This window comes from Schistocerca serialis, chromosome 1 (assembly GCF_023864345.2).
Source record: "Schistocerca serialis cubense isolate TAMUIC-IGC-003099 chromosome 1, iqSchSeri2.2, whole genome shotgun sequence".
Lineage (NCBI taxonomy): Eukaryota > Metazoa > Arthropoda > Insecta > Orthoptera > Acrididae > Schistocerca > Schistocerca serialis.
The window spans coordinates 677,806,821-677,814,322 of record NC_064638.1 but is presented as its reverse complement, the minus strand read 5'-3'; the positions used below and the strand labels follow the sequence as shown (position 1 = coordinate 677,814,322).

Genomic DNA, 7,502 nt, shown 5'->3' with positions numbered 1-7,502 from the left:
TAGTGAAGGTTTATCAGTGCAGTGTATTTCAGTCTTCTGTAGTATGCATTCTAATGATTCTTACTTGCTCCTTAGTTTTTTCACAGTTTATATTTTGCTTACATTGAATGCAATATTCTAGACATTGTTTCATAGGTGGCTTCCTTGTTTCCGATGCTGATTGATGCTCTAGTTGGGACATACTGTATGTGTCTCAACCTTAAGGTGCTGTTCATGCTACGCTAAGTGATAAGCTTACATGTGTCACGCTACCATTGTGGAGCAGTTTTGTTTGCTGCTGGAACTACCCATGTTTGAAAAACACGGCATTGGCATTTTGCATGGAAGTGTCTGGTTATATTTGGTATTTAGTGGCATGCAAGGCATTTTCCAATAAATTACCCATTTTTGTTTATAATTTGATGATCCAGAATGTGGCATAAGGACCAGTTAAATATTTCTCTTGAGAAAGAAAGCGGCAGTGGAGATAACAATTTTACAGATTTATCTTTTATTTTAAAATTTTACTAAAGTTTTTGTACAGTATTCGTAGAACATGTATTTTAGTTTATCATATTAATAAGAAACCTTCTTTAAAACAGTTTATATTTCTGCAAATGTAAGTATGGAAAATAAATGATAAGCATCTAGAGAAAGATAAGTTGTCCTAGATCCTTGATGTGCAGACTGTAAATGATCTATTGGTCAGTGTTCAATTATGGGCCAGTCTGTCAGTCCCACTTGACATTTTTTGAAAACATCTCCCCTTGTCCTGATTTAAAGGCTAGAGAACTCACTCACATGCCAGTAAAGAAGAAAGCAGCAGTGAGTTCTAATTTCAGTCGCCTTTTACTCCTGTCTGGTGAGATCCTCAATGAATCTTCTACTGAATGGGAGCCTCTTCTGGCCCTCTCTTCTTCCCACGATTCAGCTTGTGGCCCTGATCAATTGCTTCAACACCTCAGTCCTTCACATTGACAATATCATGTCCAGGTGTTTAACCATATTTGGTACCAAGGCATTTCCCCCTGTCAGTAGATAGAGAGCATTGTGGTTCCTGTTCTCAAGCCTACCAAATATCTGTCATCCCTTGACAGTTACCAGCCAGTGAGGCTGACCACAGTGTTCCCTGTAAGTCACCAGAATGGATGGTAGCTCATCAGCTCAATTGGGCCGTTGAATCTCGGGACCCTTTATCTCCTTACCAGTGCAGCTTTCTGGAGGGATGGTCTCCGATTGATCATCTGCTTCGATTGGACACCACAGTTCGGTAGGCATTTTCTCAGCACTGTCATCCTGTTGCAGTCTTCTTCGATCTTTGTAAGGCCTACAACACAGCTTTGCACCATCTTATCCTCCTATTATTGCGTGAGTGAGGTCTTTGGGGGTCCATTCCAATTTTTTTCCCACTTCCTGTCCCATCGGTTGTTCAGAGTCCGGGTTGTGACACTGTTCTTTATTAAGCGTCCTTCTTTTTCTCATCCCTAGAAATGGACTTGGGGCTTCTGACAGACCATTGGTCACCTCTGCTCTGTATGTAGATGATTTCCATATTTGGAATAACTCCCACTCAGTGCCCTCTGTGGAATGACAGCTGCAGGGTGCCATCCAGTGTGCTTTGATGTGTACACTCTTTCACAGTTTTCAATTCTTACCCCTTAATTGAAAGGTGGTGCATTTCTGTCCATGTACTACAGTCCATCCTAATCTGGAGCTCTACCTTGATGCTCGGTGCTTGACGACGGTCTCCCAGATCCATTTCTTGGGTGGTCTTTTTGACAACAAGCTTACTTGGTTGCCCCATATCCATTACCTAAAGGTTGGCTGTTTTTGTCAAGTTTATGGATCAACTGCCCCTTCCATGCTGCTCCTTTTGGAGCAACTGTTGCATTTCACACTAGCCCTGTCAGTAGTCTTCTGAGTGATGCTGGGATCCCTCCCATTTCAATTCAGCTGTTCTAACTCGTGGTTTCCTATGCCATCACTATCCGCACTTCCCCTGCACACCCCTCCTATTCCAGTCTTTTTGCAGCTTTGGGCAATCACCTGCTCGCTGCCTGCCCTTACGGGAGTTTCAGGATGCTATTGTTTTTTACACCAATGGCTTTAAATCCACCGATCATGTGGGATATGCCATCATGTCTCATGTTGGCATGGAACACCACCTCTTGTCTGTCACGTGCAGGGTGTTTACTATGGAATTGATGGCAGTCTATCAGACCCTCTTCTGCATTAAACGGTCCTCTCTCATCCAAGTTTTGTTTTGTACAGACTCAATGAGTGGCTTTCAGGCTTTTGCATGTTGTTCTTGCCACCACACCTTGGTCTCTGCCATCCACGACACACTTGCTGTTCTTGGTGACGCTGCTTGTTCGATTGATTTCCTTTGGGTTCCTGAGCATTTAGGTATCCTTGGTAATGAACTTTCTGCAATTGTCTGGCTGGTTGTGGTGGGAGGGTGGTGGTGTGGGGTGGGGGGCGGCCACCCATTCTCCATGTCTATACCCCACTGGATGCGGATTTGCGGTTTTTCATCAAATCCCTTTTTGCTCAATCATGGGTTGACTTTTGGAAGGCTACCCTCCTGTCTAATAAACTTCGCACCATCCAAAAAACTCAACACTACGTGGCGTTCCTAATCTCCACCTCTCCCAGTGGAAATCCACCATTCTCAAACATCTTCGTATTGGCCATATTAGACTGATCCATGGTTTCTTACTCCACAATGGGCCGCCCCCTCCTCCCCCGCCCCCTCTTTGTAGTTGCAGATATCCATTTATCGTTTGACTGTCCCTGCCTTTTTGTCCTTCACACTTAATATGCCCTCCCACCTTTCTTGTCTCAGGTGTTAGTGGACGACCCAGCATGGTTACGTCTGTCCTCAGTTTTCTTCACTAAAGTGGTTTGTCTTTGAATTTTCATCTGGAATTTTAGTCCCTCAATTAGAGTAGGTGTTGGTTATGGAGGCCTTGAGCTAGCCTCCACGCCAGCCAGATTCTCCCTGCCTTTTCCCACAATTTTGTCTGGTCTGTTGTAGTGTTTTGTTTCCCCTTTTCTTGTGTCTTCTTCCTTGGTGGAACGGGTTGGTGGCGATGCTGGTTATAGTCCCTCACTGTGCATAGCATTTTTGGCGTAGCCCTGCTCACCCCCCCCCCCCCCCCCCCCCCTCCTGTTCTTCTCCTGCTGCCCTGATGTCCCTTTTTTTTGTTTACATACTATCCCTTCCCCTTAACTGGACTGTGCTGTTTGTATTGTTGCGCCTTGATTTCTGCCATCTTAGATAATGGGACTGATGACCTCACTGGTGCTGCCCCCTTGACACACACACAAAAAAATAAATAAATAAAAAATCAACCACCCAGTTACATGTTAAGTATTTATGGTTTGTATGGAAAATCGGACATGGCATGGATACTTGAAAGGAGGGAGTCAGGATTGTGTCACGATTCACATACTTAGGACAAGCATTTCACTATCTTTGTCAACGAGTGGACAATAACCACGATGCTGTGTGCACCATTTGATGCGTGTTGTACCACAGTGGCTGCTGCATAATAACTACATGACTTGCTCTGGAGAGCTTGGGAAATGATTAAGCGGCATTTCTTACATTCAGTGGCTAGTGGGACTAAAGAAGCTTTGTTTCAATGAAAGCCACAAACCCACGATATTTGTTGTCGGAGCAATGCATAGGGCCAGACTGAAGGAATATGTAATCTCATACCATGGAAACAGTTCATGGATAAGGGTGCTTTTTATAGAAATCATCATGTTTTGATGCAATATCTGTAATTAATGTAATTATTAATGCCTGAAGTTGGTCTGTTGTTTGACTGGAACTGATGATATTTTAATAAAGATTTTTGAAAAATGTTTAAAAGCTGTAATCATTTTCTTCTTAAAATGAAATGTCAGTTTGAAAAAATAAACCTTTAGTGTGCTTGTATGTTGACCAGAAATTGCTCTTGTAGTCATAGGAGGAAGAGTCTTGCATGGACTGTCCTTACTGTGAGCTTACTGTGCTGTGAAATACAAAAATAGAGCAATTAAGGGTTTCTGATATGTAGCTAAGTGATAATTAGTTCAGTTTGTACTTCAGTGTATGCCAGTTTGCAGAATGGAACCACTTTCTTACACAATCTATTAGTGCATGCATGATTCTTCCTATCAACAATTGATATGCATTCACGACTTCCATTTTTTAAAGTAATGTCTATGCTTGCTAGCATGGGTAACAGTATTTGTCATTAATGTATTGAATTTTTTGCCCTTTTTTAAATTGCCTCTTAATCATGAAACTGTAAAACTTTGTGTGTTCAATTTCAATGTAAAGGAAATGAGACAAGACAAGAGAATTTTTAAGCTACCAAAGGATTCTTGGTAATATGAGCTGCAAAGTATATTGCACAATCTAACTTTTGCATAAAAATGCCGAAAACAGCTTATTTAAGTCATTACTGGTGGGAAAGAGAAACTCATGGGACGTTGAGCAGATGTTGGACCAGTAACTGATGTTAATGGAGATGCTGCATCTATTGCTGCCTCAAGACTTTTGTTACAGTCAGCGTTTCTTGAAAATATTTATGAATGCCTTGACTGTTCAGCCATCTCATCACCAAAACTTTTTGTGCAGTAACAGCAACTCCATTTATTAAACAAGATGCAGGCAGTTGAAAACAAGAAAATGGATAGCAACCTATAATAGTGTTAGTACTACTTTCTTCATAGTACACAGCAGAAAACTTAAAAGTTTGGTGCTTTCATTAGAGTATGTACTTACTGTTAAACAGTGTGTGATTTAGCACTATCGATACATGTTCAGAGAGAATTACAGGTTTGTTATTTGTTGTAAGAGACACTGTATGAAGAAGCAAAACTATATTCCACTTAGTTATGAATATGCAAATATATGCAATATATCGACAGGAAGTGCAAAATGGCTAAGCAGGGATGGCTGGAGGACAAATGTAAGGATGTAAAGGCCTATCTCACTAAGGGTAAGATAGATACCGCCCACAGGAAAATTAAAGAGACCTTTGGAGATAAGAGAACGACTTGTATGAATATCAAGAGCTCAGATGGAAACCCAGTTCTAAGCAAAGAAGGGAAAGCAGAAAGGTGGAAGGAGTATATAGAGGGTCTATACAAGGGCGATGTACTTGAGGACAATATTATGGAAATGGAAGAGGATGTAGATGAAGATGAAATGGGTGATATGATACTGCGTGAAGAGATTGACAGAGCACTGAAAGACCTGAGTCGAAACAAGGCCCCCGGAGTAGACAATATTCCATTGGAACTACTGACGGCCATGGGAGAGCCAGTCCTGACAAAACTCTACCACCTGGTGAGCAAGATGTATGAAACGGGCGAAATACCCTCAGACTTCAAGAAGAATATAATAATTCCAATCCCAAAGAAAGCAGGTGTTGACAGATGTGAAAATTACCAAACTATCAGTTTAATAAGTCACAGCTGCAAAATACTAACACGAATTCTTTACAGACGAATGGAAAAACTAGTAGAAGCCAACCTCGGGGAAGATCAGTTTGGATTCCGTAGAAACACTGGAACACGTGAGGCAATACTGACCTTACGACTTATCTTAGAAGAAAGATTAAGGAAAGGCAAACCTACATTTCTAGCATTTGTAGACTTAGAGAAAGCTTTTGACAATGTTGACTGGAATACTCTCTTTCAAATTCCGAAGGTGGCAGGGGTAAAATACAGGGAGCGAAAGGCTATTTACAATTTGTACAGAAACCAGATGGCAGTTATAAGAGTCGAGGGACATGAAAGGGAAGCAGTGGTTGGGAAGGGAGTAAGACAGGGTTGTAGCCTGTCCCCGATGTTGTTCAATCTGTATATTGAGCAAGCAGTAAAGGAAACAAAAGAAAAATTCGGAGTAGGTATTAAAATTCATGGAGAAGAAATAAAAACTTTGAGGTTCGCCGATGACATTGTAATTCTGTCAGAGACAGCAAAGGACTTGGAAGAGCAGTTGAATGGAATGGACAGTGTCTTGAAAGGAGGATATAAGATGAACATCAACAAAAGCAAAACAAGGATAATGGAATGTAGTCTAATTAAGTCGGATTAGGAAATGAGGCACTTAAAGTAGTAAAGGAGTTTTGCTATTTGGGGAGCAAAATAACTGATGATAGTCTAAGTAGAGAGGATATAAAATGTAGGCTGGCAATGGCAAGGAAAGCGTTTCTGAAGAAGAGAAATTTGTTAACATCCAGTATTGATTTAAGTGTCAGGAAGTCATTTCTGAAAGTATTCGTATGGAGTGTAGCCATGTATGGAAGTGAAACATGGACGATAAATAGTTTGGACAAGAAGAGAATAGAAGCTTTCGAAATGTGGTGCTACAGAAGAATGCTGAAGATTAGATGGGTAGATCACATAACTAATGAGGAAGTATTGAATAGGATTGGGGAGAAGAGAAGTTTGTGGCACAACTTGACCAGAAGAAGGGATCGGTTGGTAGGACATGTTCTGAGGCATCAAGGGATCACCAATTTAGTATTGGAGGGCAGCGTGGACGGTAAAAATCATAGAGGGAGACCAAGAGATGGATACACTAAGCAGATTCAGAAGGATGTAGGTTGCAGTAGGTACTGGGAGATGAAAAAGCTTGCACAGGATAGAGTAGCATGGAGAGCTGCATCAAACCAGTCTCAGGACTGAAGACCACAACAACAACAACATGCAAAACTGTATTCCACTTTGTGACAGACACACAAGAAGGGTCTGCCATGGTTGCACGTCTTTAATTGCCTTCAGTGATGAACTGGTCTGCCCATAATATAATTTACAAAATATTCTACCAGATGTGCAGAATAGTCAATCAATGCACAGTGAAGAGTGATAAAATGTTGTGGCAACATCAAAAAATTTTGGCAGAGTGTAAAGTGCTGTAGTTCACTGAATAATTGTGATAGAATTGAGAAACTTGGTGAGGTAGTTCAAGACAGTTCAGTTGTGCACGTTCCATAGATTTTACTTTATTTAAGTCACTACTTTTGCTCCAAGTAGCACTTGGTCATCAAGAAATGTTGAAGTGACAAAATTTCTCCCATGTTCGCTTAGTTCTTTTAGGAAGCTGTCTTTCTTCATGACATTTTTGTCTTCTTTGTAAAATGTGCTGGTTTTATCACTTTTAGGTTTGTAAGTATGCAAAAAAACCATGCCACTTACATATGGGAAAAATATTAGCATGAAAAATTTATTAACCACTTTAAGAGTCAGTAAGATCAAAAATATGAGTCAAATTATATGAGACTTGCAGAATGTGCATAGTGCAATCTGTGGAATCCTTTTGCCATGTTTTGCAGCTTTATCACAATTATTCACTGAAATAAGCACTTCAGATTTGGCCATAACTTTTTAAATATGCCCAGACATTTCGTCACCCTTCACTTCAGAGGAGTGCGGCTCAGTGGTTAATAGCCAGATTACAGATCCGAAGTCAGGGATTCAGCCACTGGTCAGTCTTAGAATTTTTATGTTCGCTTGTC

The 7,502-nt window shown here is 40.9% G+C and overlaps 1 protein-coding gene across 1 annotated transcript in view; it reads left to right on the top strand.

Annotated features, from left to right (window-relative positions):
* Window positions 1-7,502, top strand: part of LOC126480178 (legumain-like) — a 152,244-nt gene that overhangs the window by 94,624 nt on the left and 50,118 nt on the right. The window lies entirely within an intron of this gene.